The following is a 13,964-nucleotide window of genomic DNA, read 5'->3' on the forward strand; positions in this document are numbered from 1 at the left end:
AGAGACTGAAGTCTTGGTGGGAAGAGGCCGAGCCCAGTCTGGGGCTCACCCTGCCAGGCAGCATGGCACAGTACTGAGGTGGAGCGGAGATGAGAAAGAAGGTCTGCGAGGAAGGAGGTTCTCCTTATATCCCATGACAATCATCTATCATTGCTCCACTTGTACCCCACGCAGAGGAAAAGCCAGATGGGTCTAGGGCCTCTTGTGAAATTTTTCCCAACAGAGCTTGCTGTCGTCTTTAATTAAAACACAAGTGGAGGCCACAGGACTCATTACATTTCCTAAAATTCTCCATGCAGAGATCATTGAATTCACTTCTATCTGGCTCCCTACTGCATTTTACAGATGGGAAAATGAAAGGAGGACAGTATGGGCTTGGGCAGCAGTTGCATTCGTGGGAGAGCCGACTCTAGGGAGAGACGGAGAGCCATAGAAACCCATTGGTGGTGCCCCTGGGCCGCCACTCTTTCCTCTAACTGCCTGCCCGCCACCCCACCGACCCCAGAGGATACTAAAGTCAGGCTTTCCACTGACGAGGAACATTTTCTTTCTTCCTTTCTTTCTTTTTCTTTCTTTCTTTCTTTCTTTCTTTCTTTCTTTCTTTCTTCTTTCTTTCTTTCTTTCTTTCTTCTTGCTTTCTTTCTTTCTTTCTTTCTTTCTTCTTTTCTTTCTTTCTTCTTTTTCTTGAGACAAAGTCTCACCCTATTGCCCAGGCTAGAGTGCAATGGCATGATTTTGGCTCACTGCAACCTCTGCCTCTTGGGTTCAAGTGATTCTTCTGCCTCAGCCTCCCAAGTAGCTGGGATTACAGGCATGCACCACCATGCCCGGCTAATTTTTTGTATTTTTAGTAGAGACAGGGTTTCATCATGTTGGTCAGGCTGGTCTTGAACGCCTGACCTCAGGAGATCCACTTGCCTCAGCCTCTTAAAGTGCTGGGATTACGGGCGTGAGCCAATGAGCTTTTTGAGCATGACAGTCACATCCCAATGCCCAAAACAGGGCCTGATGCAGAGCCACATCCTCTGAATGTCTGTTTGATGATGGGATGATGGTCCAATAAGAGGAAATGAAACACCCTAAAGCCAGGTTTTGTCTTTTGGTAAAGACACTTTAGTAACCACTCCAGGTGATTCTTTTTTTGTTGTTTTTTTTTTTTTTTTGAGGCGGAGTCTCACTCTGTCACCCAGGCTGGAGTGCAGTGGCATGATCTCGGCTCACTGCAACCTCCACCTCCCAGGTTCTAGCAATTCTCCTGCCTCAGCCTCCCAAGTAGCTAGGATTACAGGCACACACTGCCATGCCTGGCTAATTTTTTTTTTTTATTTTAGTAGAGACAGGGTTTCATCATGTTGCCCAGGCTGGTCTCAAACTCCTGAGCTCAGGCAATCCACCCGCCTCGGCCTCCGAAAGTCCTAGGATTACAGGCGTAAGCCAATGAGCTTTCTGAGTGTGACAGTCACATCCCAAAGCCCAGAACAGGGCCTGATGCAGAGCCACATCCTCTAAATGTCTGTTTGATGATGGGATGATGGTCCAACAAGAGGAAATGAAACATCCTAAAGCCCGGTTTTGTCTTTCAGTAAAGACAAGCCTCTATGGATTGTAGGGAAATCAAAAGACTCCAGGGTTGTTGAAACTCCCTGTCATTTCCAGGATCTAGCTCTTCTTCTAGGAATATACATAGCTTTCTCCTGAGTCAATGTCTGCCTACCATTCACCCAGGAATGACTTACCTATGAACTGGATATTTTCCTCTAAAAATGGTAAGTCACTGTGTAAAAATGTCAAGGGGCATTTAAAGTCCATCTCTTGCACAATGATGCCTTCATGTATCTGGAACCTTCTGGGTCAGAGGATGGGAATTAATATTTATTGAACAATGGGCACTTCTTTACTTCATTTTAACTAATAGTCAAAGTCTGGGCCTGACACCATGATTGTCCTCATTTTACAGATGAGGAAACGGGCTCAGAGATGTTCAGTAATTTGCCCTAAATCCAGAACCACTTTGGGCAGGTAGGCAAGTGGCAGAGCGGGGATCTTTCTCTTGCCAGTCCCTAGCTTCCATCCTCTCCTTTCTGCAGCCGGCTTCCTTGAGCTGTTTTGCAAAGCTGAACTTCTTGGATAACTGAAGTTGAACTTTTAAATAGACAACTTGCCTTAGTTTAACCATCTCTGTTGAAACATGTTTCCATACCATCTTGCACACTGCTCTGCCTTCTTCCCTGGGAGACCCTGAGTATGCTTTAAGCCAGTGGATCTCTACCCTGGCGTCAGAATCACCTGGATACCCTAGACCCCAGCCACAGAGTCTCATTAATTGAGGTGGGGTAGGGGCGTGTGTACTTTTAACCACTCCAGGTGATTCCTTCCTTTCTTTCTTTCTTTCTTCCTTTCTTTCTTTCTTTCTTTCTTTCTTTCTCTTTCTTTTTTTCTTCTTTCTTTCCTTCCTTCCTCCTTCCTTCTTTTTCTTTCTCTCCTTTTTCTTTCTCTTTCTTTCTCTCTCTCCTTTCTTTCTTTCTCTCTCTTTCTTTCTTTCTTTTCTTTCTTTCTTTCTTTTTCTCTCTTTCTTTCTCCCTTTCTCCCTTTCTTTCTTTTTGACAGAGTCTCACTCTGTTGCCCAGGCTACAGTGCAATGGCACAATCTTGGCTCACTGCAACCTCCGCCTCTTGGGTTCAAGTGATTCTCCTGCCTCAGCCTCCCAAGTAGCTGGGATTACAGGCATGCATCACCATGCCTGGCTAAATTTTTGTATTTTTAGTAGGGATAGGGTTTCATCATGTTGGTCAGGCTGGTCTTGAACTCCTGACCTCAGGTGATCCACTCGCCTCAGCCTCTTAAAGTGCTGGGATTACAGGCGAGAGCCAATGAGCTTTTTGAGTATGAGGATCACATCCCAATGCCCAGAACAGGGCCTGATGCAGAGCCACATCCTCTAAATGTCTGTTTGATGATAGCATGATGGTTCAATAAGAGGAAATGAAACACACTAAAGCCAGGTTTTGTCTTTTCATAAAGACACTTTAGTAACCACTCCAGGTGATTTTTTTTTTTTTTTTTTTTTTGTTTTGAGACAGAGTCTCACTCTGTCGCCCAGGCTGGAGTGCAGTGGCATGATCTCAGCTCACTGGCACCCTCCACCTCCCAGGTTCTAGCAATTCTTCTGCCTCAGCCTCCTGAGTAGCTGGGATTACAGGCGTACATCGCCACGCCTGGCTAACTTTTTTGTATTTTAGTAGAGACGGGGTTTCATCATGTTACCCAGGCTGGTCTGGAACTCCTGAGCTCAGGCAATCCACCCGCCTTGGCCTCTCAAAGTACTAGGATTACAGGTGTGAGCCACCATGCCCAGCCCACTCCAGGTGACTCTAATGCACAGCCAGGGTTGACAACCTTGGCTTTTCGCTTTTCTTGATGTCCAAAGTCATTAACCCAGCATATGTATTGGGATAGCCTCTGATAGAGTAATTTCCTGGGTCCTGTGGGCTTTTTTTTTTTTTTTTTTTTTTGAGATAGGGTCTCAGTCTTATGCCCAGGCTAAAGTGCAGTGGTGCACTCATGGCGTACTACAGCCTCAACCTCCTGGGCTCAAGTGATTCTCCCACCTCAGCCTCCCAAGTATCTGGGACTACAGGCGTGTGCCACCATGTCCAGCTAATTTTTGTATTTTTTGTAGAAGCAGGGTTTTGCCGTCTTGCCCAGACCAGTCTGCAACTCCTGGGCTCAAGTGATCCACCCACCTTGGCCCCCCAAAGTACTGGGATTACAGGCATGAGCCACTGTTCCGGCTCCTGTGGTTATTTTGAGGATTGTGTGTGTCCTTCTAGTCTGTCCACCCTTCTCTTGGGACCAAACTTCCTGATGAGCCATTTCACTGAGGTTCCTGGAATCCCTCTTTTCATTGCTAGCTTGGAATTCACCGAGAAAGCATGAGCCAAATAGAGTGAGCTGCCTATAAGCCCTGGCTGAGGGGCCCTTGAGATCCTTTAAGAGTTTTCCAGACCTTTTCTCTCTCCTAGGTTTTTCCACCCAATGCTGACGACCCACTGTGTTGTTTGGTTGTGAATACAGATGCATCCTCTTCCAAGAAGCCCTCCTGGATTGGGGCTGGGAGCCCTCCTCTGAGGACCAGCAGCCTCCCGCACCAACCAGCCCTATGACCTTACCCATTTGGTGGTGGGGAGAAGGTGTCGACATCTGTCTGCCTCATAGAACTCTAAGCTCTCTGAAGGCAGGGGCAAGATAATCTGATAAACCGAATAGGTTTTCAGGGCATGTCTGTGAAACTGAATAACAATAGCAGCAGCTGGAACTGAATTTTCCTGGGAGCCCAGGAGAGGAACTAGACTCCTGACCAGAGAGCAAGGGATGGAGAGTCCAGGAGAACTTCCTGGAAGAGGTGGCATTGGGACAGGCTTGAAAAGATGGGCAGGAATTGGGACAGGAAGAGGAGAAGAAGGGAAGCATTTCAGGCAAAAGGGAACAGCAGAGGTGAGACAAGTGGAAGGGTGAACTGTAGTTTAGTGGGGTGGAAGGCTGGGAAGAATGGGGGGATCATACTCTAAGCCTTCAGAGGACAGAAGCCTGGGGAACAGTCCTGGCTAAAAACTGATTTCTACTCCCTCTTCTGGATGAGCAGAAGGTGGGGCTGCTCCCTCCTTCAGGCTTTTCCTGGGAAGCCCCACCCGCCTTATCTGCATGGAGGACACCAAGTTCCCAGGGCTGGATGGGTGCCAGCCCCGGCTGCTGACTTACCGCTCTGGCAGCTAAGGAGCTGGAACGTGGAGCTGGGACTTCCACATAAGTCCAGCATCCAAGTCCTCAAAGTTGGTCCCTCCGGAGCAGTGGGAAGCATGTCTCCCAAGCTGGAGTCACTATTCCTTGTTCTGTTGCCCAAGAGAACACTGCAACGTGCACCCAGAGCCTCAGTGTTGCCATAGGTACGTGGGGAGGAGCGTGGGCTAGAGGCATCAAAAGCCCTGCCTGCTCCAGGGACCTGGGATTTCTGAGAGCAAATGCTGCCTCTACCTCCCTGGGGGGAGACACAGCCCCCCACAACACCAGATGAGACTCTCATCAATCCCAAGACCGAGTCCTAGCCTCTCATCCAGCTTAGGTGGATTGATTAGCACCACTTTCTAGGGCTTTGTACCCTTCATTTCTTCTTGCCAGTCCATCTACCTAGACCCCTCTTTTCCAATTCTCATAAACTAGACCCTCTCTTTTCTCCCCAGAATTAAAGGGGTGCTGGATTCCCTTAGTCTTGCCTCCTTCCCTTGGCACATATGCCCACTTTGGTACTACTACTACTATGACCTCTTCTAGTATTGCTGCCACTGTCTTCTCGTAGTCCTTCTAATCCTTTACTACGACCCCACCAATGCTTCTACTATTACTGCCGGCACTTCTTACTATGACCACCACAACCAGTACTTCTACTACTTTGCTTCTACTGCCTCTACTGCATCCCTACCCAAACCTAATCTTGAATTGTAATCCCCATGTGTCGAGAGAGGGACCTGGTGGGAGTTGATTGGATCATAGGGGAGGTTCCCCCCATGCTGTTCTTGTGCCAGTGAGTGAGTTCTCATGAGATTTGATGGTTTTAAAGTGTGGCACTTCCCCTTTGCTCACTCTCCCTCTCTCCTGCCGTCTTGTGAAGATGGTGCTTGCTTCCCTTTCACCTTCCACATGATCGTAAGTATCCTGTGTCCTCCCCAGCCATGAGGAACTGTGAGTCAATTAAACCTCTTTTGTTTATAAATTACCCAGTCCCAGGTAGTCTCTTTATAGCAGTATGAAAATGAACAAAAAAAAAATAGTACTTCTTACTCTACTACCACCAGTATTTCTACTGCAGTACTGCCACCACGATTGCTTCTCTTGGTATTTATGCTACTACCACTTTGCTGCTACTATAATGATGACTATATACTATTTGCAGCTACTCCTAATAGCAGCAAACGTTATGAATCACACACAATGGGCCAAAGACTGAACTAAGCACCCTGTATCAATTGATACAATTTAAACCATAGCAACAGACATCTGTGGTGTAATATTATTGACAAAAAGAGTCCAACTCTGTAAAATATTTATTTTATTATTAAAAATTATTATTAAATTGAAAATTATTATTAAAAAGAGATTTATTTTGAGCTAAATAAGAGTGACATGGCCCATGACACAGCCCTCACTCAGGAGGCCCTGAGAACATGGGCCCAAGGTGGTTGAGTGCAGCTTAGTTTTATACATTTTAGGGAGTTTTATACATTTTATACATTAGGGAGACATGATGAGACATCAATCAAATACATTTAAGATATACATTGGTTCGGTCCAGAAAGGCGGGACAACTTGAAGCGGGGTGCAGGTGGGGGCTCCCAGGTTATAGGTAGAGTAAAAAAATTTCTGATTGGTAATTGGTTGAAAGAGTTATTATCAATAGAATGGAATGTCTGAGTTATGATAAAAGGTTGTGAACACCAAAGTTTTATCATGCAGATGAAGCCTCCAGGTAGCAGGCTTCAGAAAGAATACACTGTAAGTGTTTCTTATCAGACTTCAGGTCTGCGTTGATGTTAAATGGGGTCGGCTTTTCCTGAATCCCAAAAGGGAGGAGGGCTACTGAGGCATGTCTGACCTCTGCTTCCCGTCATGGCCTGAACCAGTCTTTCAGGTGAACTTTGGAGTGCCTTGACCAAGAGGAGGGAGTCCAGCTGGCTGGAGGGCAGGGGGCTTAGAATTTTATTTTTGGTAGACAATATCTTCCCTCCTTTATTGATGGGGAAACTGAGGTTTGCAGAGGCTAAGTAACCTGCCCAAATTCATAGAGACAGTAAAAGACTGAACTAAGACTTCAACCAGCCACCTAACAACAGGGACCAAGTCTGAAATGCTGTGGTCTATCTAAGAGGTGAAGTTGGGACCAGATGCTAGAATTCAGTCCTTTCATGACCTCGAATACAAAGTGAATTGTCCGACCCGATCACAAAGTCTTCTGTGTGCATTGTACGTCACGGTGTGCAAAGCTCACGCATCTGTTATTTAATTCTCACAACAGCCCTCAGAGGGGGTGATCAGTTCCACTGTAATGATAAGGAAAACCAGATTCAGAATGCTAAGGCAGCTTTGGAAGGGCTCATGGAGAGGCAGCAGCAAATCCAGGACTGAACCAACTCCTCCCAACTAACCCAAGGGTGGGAGCCTCCCAGCGAAGACTCCAAGAAGTCTCTCTTGGGACAGCCCCCCGCCACTCCCTGTCCAGCCACCTCAGCCCCTAGGGTGGGCAAGCCCATGGCCCCAAGGGGTGGAGAGAACCGGTTATTTCCAGCCTGGTACTTAAGGGCTGGCCAAGGAGGAGGGAGGAGGGTGTGAGCTGGCTGGCAGACTCTGTGCTCCCAAGAGGGTCTGGTCTTTGGCTGCTGAGACCTGGGCAGGGGGTCAGGAACTCCTGTCCAAGCCACCCAGGACAGCTGAAGCTGGGCGGGCGTCCCAGGAGAGGGCAGGCCACTCCCTCCCCAAAAAGGCAGGAGTATGCAGCCAATATGCACACAGGCGGCTCATTCAGCGCCTGCAGCTCCTTGGCCCTGCCCTGGGCCGTGGCCCCCAGGCTGAGGCACTGCTCCTGCTCTTCACAGGAGATGGAAATAGACAGCAGTTCTGATCAGGACCTGTGGGTCAGTGAAGAGCAAATACATCCTGCTCCGAGCACCAATTGGGTGTCATCCATCCTCTGCAGCTCTGTAAGGTGGAAATTCCCGCCTGCCACGGGTTCCTCTCCCACTTGTGTGTGGAATGCGGTCACCACGCTGCCTCCCTTTCAAAGCGCCCAGTGTTTCCTAACTCAGGACCTTTGCACATGCTGTCCCTATGCTGGGGGTACCTTTCCTGTGGCTTCTCACGTGACTGGCTCCTTTGTCGTCAGGTCTGAATGTAAAAGGTCACCTTTCAGTGGCATCTTCCCTAGCTCCCCTCACTCATAGTTTCCCCCACCTCCCATGCACACACCTTGTCTCTGTCACCCTCCTCTACTTTCTCCCAAGCATTCTTATTTATTTATTTATTTATTTATTTATTTATTAAGATGGAGTCGTCTTGCTCTGTCACCAGGCTGGAGTGCAGTGGCATAATCTCAGCTCACTGCAACCTCCGCTTCCCGGGATCAAGTGATTCTCCTACCTCAGCCTCCCGAGTAGCTGGGATTACAGACACGTGCCACCACGCCCAGCTAATTTTTGAATTTTTAGTAGAGACGGGGTTTCACCATGTTGGCCAGGATGGTCTCGATCTCTTGACCTTGTGATCCCCTCTCCTCAGCCTCCCAAAGTTCTGGGATTACAGGCGTGAGCCACCGTGCCCTGCCCACATTTATTTTTTATTGATTTTTGTTTGTCTCTCTCCCCATAAAAAGAAAGAGTCTATTTTATGAACTATCAGGTCCCCAAGGTCCAGCAGAGGGCTTGACACATAGAATCAACATTTACTGAATGAATAGATGGAAGGGAAGTGAAGGCTCTTGTCCACTTTGTCCATGTCCTCATTGTTAAAGAAGGCATCACCAACATTGAAACTCGGGTCTGTCCGTCTCTAAAGAGGCCCCCATTTCACCTGTGGGTGTGCTCAGTGAGGACACCATATTCCCTGCAGTGATTTTTTTTCTCAGCCCCAAAGGCACATTCTTTATACATGGGGCATGGTGTCTCCTCCAACTTCCTGTCACAGGTCCTCCCACCTCTGCTTGCATACCTCCAGAAGACAGGAAGCTCACCCCATCCACTGCAATATTGGAAAGTCCCTTCCAATACTCTACGACCTTCAGAACAATGGAACAGGCAGTTCTTCACAATGTTCTCAAATGCTGAAGAGGAAGAATTGCTGTCATTAGCACAAGGCTGTGGACTTGGACAATACACTTTTCTGTTTATCCATTGATTTTCTGTGCCCCAACCATGGGCCAGTCCTGTGGTGTCGAACTAGAGAGCAAAACAGCCTTGGTGGCCGCCTTCTCGATGATGTGTCAGGTCCATTGTGGCCTTTGGGCCCTAGAGTGGTGGTGGCAGGGGGGTGATGGAGGAGGCATGTGGAGTGGATCAGATGCTTCTGAAAGTCGATAGTGCACACACGTCACCCAGGGATCTTACTAGGATGCAAATTCAGGGACAGCAAATCTGGGTAGAGGTTCTGTGTTTCTCCTAAGCTCTCGAGGGATGCTGATACCACTGGTGCATGGACCACACTTTGAGTAGCAAGGTAGAGACTTAACCGACAAAAGAAGACAGTGAAGCCTAAAGCATATCAGGGACTTGCCTGGGGTCACTGGTCAGGCAGCAGGAGCTGAGAAGGGACGGCCTACCTCCGCGGGCCAGGGCTCTGGAATTCACGGGGCAGGCTGTGCTGAGTGTGCCTTTGTGAGGCATGGCATACCTGGACTCACCCGAGCTGCCCGTCCCTGCCCATGAATAGTGGGCCTCTTTCCTTCCTGCATAAGGCCTGGCGGGCGCAAGCCCACGGCTGCCCCCTCCCCTGCACACACACTTACACACACTCACACACCCCTGCCGGCTCAGCTGCCCTCCCTGTTTGGGGAAAGTCAACAAGAGCATTTGAAAAGTCTTTCTGTGTGGAGAATCTGTTTGTATAGGGGGAGGAAACGGAGAGCTGGCCAATAGGTAGAAATATTAATGAAGCTTGTTATAAAGGGCCCATTCACGGCTCTCCGAGTAAATAGGGCTCTTGTCGGGCTGCCATGTTATCTGCCAAGTTCAAGAATGTGGTTTGAAAAAATAGAATTTAAAGGGGTGAGGTGGAGCCTTCAATGGCTGGCCTGCTGGAGCTGGAGCCAACTCCAGGAGGAGCCTGTGCTGTGGGGGGCTGTGGCTGGGGGCACTGGGGGTGCTGGGTCTTGGGGTGAAGGCTGCCTGGGAAGAGGGGCTGGGGAGGAGCCGCTGGAGTTCCAACTCAGAGAGAATTCCTGTCCACCGGTGTGGAATGCCTCATGCCATTCCTTCCTCCCCTTGGTGCCTGGCACAGGGCTTGCAGCTCCTCTGCTCAGCCCCCCAACCCAGTCTACCTTAACTGTCCTGCCTGGGGATTTGCCTCTTGGGTTGCTGGTAGAGCGGGGGGTCTCTATATGGTAGGAGGAGGGCTTTGTAGTAATTCTTAGCCATAATGCTGTGCTATTCCACAAACCTCAGCCATCTTCTCCCACCTCCTTACGATGTCCTACGTTGTGCATTCTTACCAGATGCTACATAAAAAAGAGCATAAAAGACTGAGATGTTCGACTCAGAGAAGGAAAGTGACCAACTCAAGGTCAGTCAGCAAGTGTGTAGCAGAGCTGGGACTTGCTTCAACCAGTTTCTTGTTGGGTCATTGTTCCTGGCACTGAAGATAGTGCCTGGCCTGAGGGGCTGTCTTGTCATTTCGCATGTACAGTGTCTTACTTTTAGCCCTGGACTTAAAGCAACTTATAAGCAAGGGCCATGTCTTATGCTTAGTTTTCCCCTGGCCAGCTGTGTGGTCTTGGACAGGTGACTTTGCCTCTCTGAGCCTCAGCTTCACCATTTGTAAAATGGGGTCATTAAGACCAAGCCCTCCTTTCCAGAAGACTCAGTGAGAGGATGTTGGTGAAATGCCCAGCGCTATGCCAGGCCCTCGGTGGGTGGCCCAGGAACAGTGGCTGAGGGCATTTCTTTTTCTGTCCCAGCCCACAGTGCAAGGGTAGAGACTCCAGGAAGACTGTCTCCTTTACGCTTGGACCCTAGAAGGTTGGTCTGTGCTGAGGGTCATAAGAAGCTGGTAAATTGAGAGTCAGGGGTTTCTGACACCCGTGGCATTAGGCGGCAGAGACACATGTGTGTGTGAACTATCACGAGGGTCTGTCAAACAGGCCCTGCAGGAAGCCCAGGCAAGCACGGGTGACCTTTCATCCTCTCCCCCAGAGAGCTGCACAGAATCCACCTCTGTCAGACAAGGGTTAACCTGAATGGGAGGGAATATTTACACCGGCTTTTCTTTGCAAATAAAAGGTGGTGGTTGGGCGGTGGGGGTGGGGGGTGTTCTATAAAACAAAAAGGAAAGAATCAATGCAAAAACTAAATGGAAACGTGTTTTAAAAGACTCTGCCAGGAGCTTGCTGAGTGACCCTGAACGGTGGGGACTTAGGGAAAAGTTGGCAGCATCCCCTTTAAGGAGAAGTGGTGTAGCATAGGTAGGGCCACGAGCACAGGCTTTGGGGCTCACAGACCGAGGTTAGAAAGTGGGCTCTGCTCTTCTCTGGCTATGTGACCTTGAGCAAATCGTGGACCTCTCTGGGCCTCCATTTCTTAGATTTGTACAAGAAAAGAGGAGAGAGGGTTAAAGGATGTGAAGGTCCCTGGCACTTCATGGATGCTCATTAAATGTCAATTTCCTTTCCTTTCTGGGCCTCTTGGCAGGTCGAGGGGAAGTGTCTGACAGGTCTCACCAGCCAGACTGGAGAGAGACACAGCTCTGCAGGTCTCAGTGCCTGCACACCAGCTCAGTTGCCTGATGCTGACTATGCCCCTAGAGCCCTTTACAGTTTGTAAGGCATTCACCTACTTGCCGTTAAAGCTTCCCAAGAATCCCATAAGGTGGTCACGGCAGCATTTACTACCTTATGGCACTGTGACTGGGAAAGGGTAAGGGACAAGAATCCAGTGGTCTTGGGCGGGGCCCAAGTCTGTCTTCATTCCTTCATTCCTTTAGCGAATATTGATTGAGGACTTGTTATGTCCAGGCACTATGCCAAGCATGGGAGATACAGAGTGAATAAAAATTGACACAGATGGATGGATGATGGATGGGTGGATGGATGGATGCTGGTCAGATGATGGGTGGGTAGATGGATAGATAGATGGATGATGAATGGATGGGTGAATGGATAGATGAATGGATGATGGTTAGATGTCTGGCTGGCTGGATAGATAGATGATGGATGGATGGGTTGATGGATGGATGGATGGTGGATGGTGGATGGATAATGGATAGGTTGATGAATAGATGGGTGGATAGATAGATGGATAGATGGTTAGATGATGGATAGGCAGGTAAATAAATGAATGGATGATGGATAAATGGATAGATGGGTAAATGGATGAATGGATGGATGGATGGTGGATGGGTGGCTAGGTAGATGAATAAGTGAGTGAAAGAAGGATGACAAGTTCCTTGAGGACAGAACCCTGGTCTATTCTTTCCACCACTGGGTCTCCAATACTGAGGATGGTGCCTGGTACAGAGGGATTAACGCTTGCCATATGAGTGTCTTCTTTGGTTGAGTAGACTCAAGAACCAGGCTGCCTGGGAGTCTGAGACCCAACTCTGCAACTTCGTAGCTGTGTGGTCAAGAAGAAGTTACTCAATCTTCAGATTCCTCGGTTTCCTCATCTACAAAATGAGGTTGACAATGCTTTATAGGTTGTTGTGAGGATTAAATGAGTTAATACATGGACATCCCTTAGATCAGAGCTGTGCCTGGTGCACACCAAGTCCCACGTAAGCATTGGCCACAATGATCATTTTTATGATTTCGTGTCTATGCTCCCTCCCGTCTCCTGAAAAAGATAATAAATCCTCTTAAGGCAGGACTCTGGGCTCTGGGTGCCCTGCCTACTATGCCTCCTAGTAAAAATATGTGTTGATACTGTGGCTTCAGAGAAAGGAAGATCTTAAATCCAAATCAGGGGCAAAAAACTCCAGGGTACACATTCCATTGGGGCCAAGGGCACAGCTGGCCCCTGACTGAGGGAGGCAAGATGGCAGGATGGTCAGAGCCTTGGGCTGGGAGAGGAAAGGTTGCATTTCCATGCTGGCCCTGGCATGAGCCTCCTCCTGGGGCCCAGGCTTCTTTGAGCTTGGGTCTCTGCAGCTCCACATTGACAGAGATAGTCTCCCATGAACCATTCAAGTTATAGACTCAGGAAACACAAATCAGGCTATCTTCGGCTCCTCATCCTCAATTTTCCCTTCTTTGAACGGATTTTTCCGGATCGGAAAAACTGAGCCTTTGCTAGCCTTGGAACACACATGCTCTCTCTCTCCAGGTCGAAATGCTGTGTCAGCGTCAGTTAGTGGTTGAGGATGGCACCAGATGGAGCGCTCATTAACACCCCCGAGCAGCAGCCCAGGGTCCCCCCGGGTCACCTCCCCAGAGCACACAGGCTCAGCTTTCTCTCTGGGGCCGCCGACAGTCCCACCTTGTCCTACCCCTGCGATTTACAGGAGTCAGTGGTTGACACAAGTTCCCGCCCAGCGTGGGCTCGTGGGCCCGTGGGCTCAGCTGGACGCCAAGAGCCACAGAAACAGCTCCCGCCCGCCTGCCCCTCACTCTGCAAGTGACTCACTGGGGTTTGGAGTGGGCCACCCTAGGGGTGGCTCCTTGTTGGAATAAGACAGTCACCCTCTAACAGAGCAGGCAAAGATGGCATGCCAAACCCCTTGCTTGGCAAGGCTTCTGACCAGAGGGCACCAAGGCATCTCCTTCCAGCCAAAGAATGGCAGGCACTCAATTGGGAATGGCCCTCTAGGAGCCTGGAGCCCAGATCCCCAGGTTCAGAGCGGGAGACAGAGACACAGCCAGAGAGGGAAGTTGATGAGGTCACAGTCACACAGCAAGTCAATAGCAGAGCTAGAACCCTGGAGGCCAGGTTCGTGGATATCTCAGGCTCCCCTAAGGCTCTGCTGCTGAAGTAACCCAGGCTGGTCTTCTGGGTGCCAGACGAGATTCCTGGACATCTGATCTTCAAGGCAGATTGCTGGGTCTTCCAGGCTTCCAGGCAAGCCAGTGAGGTCCCTTGTGTATGACAGAAAGAGAAAGGGATGTGGTGTAAGAGAAAGGCTGGGCTTTATAGTTGGGCACAACTGGGTCTGCCAGTTACTAACAGGATAAACACAAACAGGTTACTTTAATCTCCCCGAGCCTCAGCTTTCTCATCTG

The sequence above is a fragment of the Hylobates moloch genome, unplaced genomic scaffold (assembly GCF_009828535.3).
Source record: "Hylobates moloch isolate HMO894 unplaced genomic scaffold, HMol_V3 SCAFFOLD_10, whole genome shotgun sequence".
In the NCBI taxonomy this organism is placed as follows: domain Eukaryota; kingdom Metazoa; phylum Chordata; class Mammalia; order Primates; family Hylobatidae; genus Hylobates; species Hylobates moloch.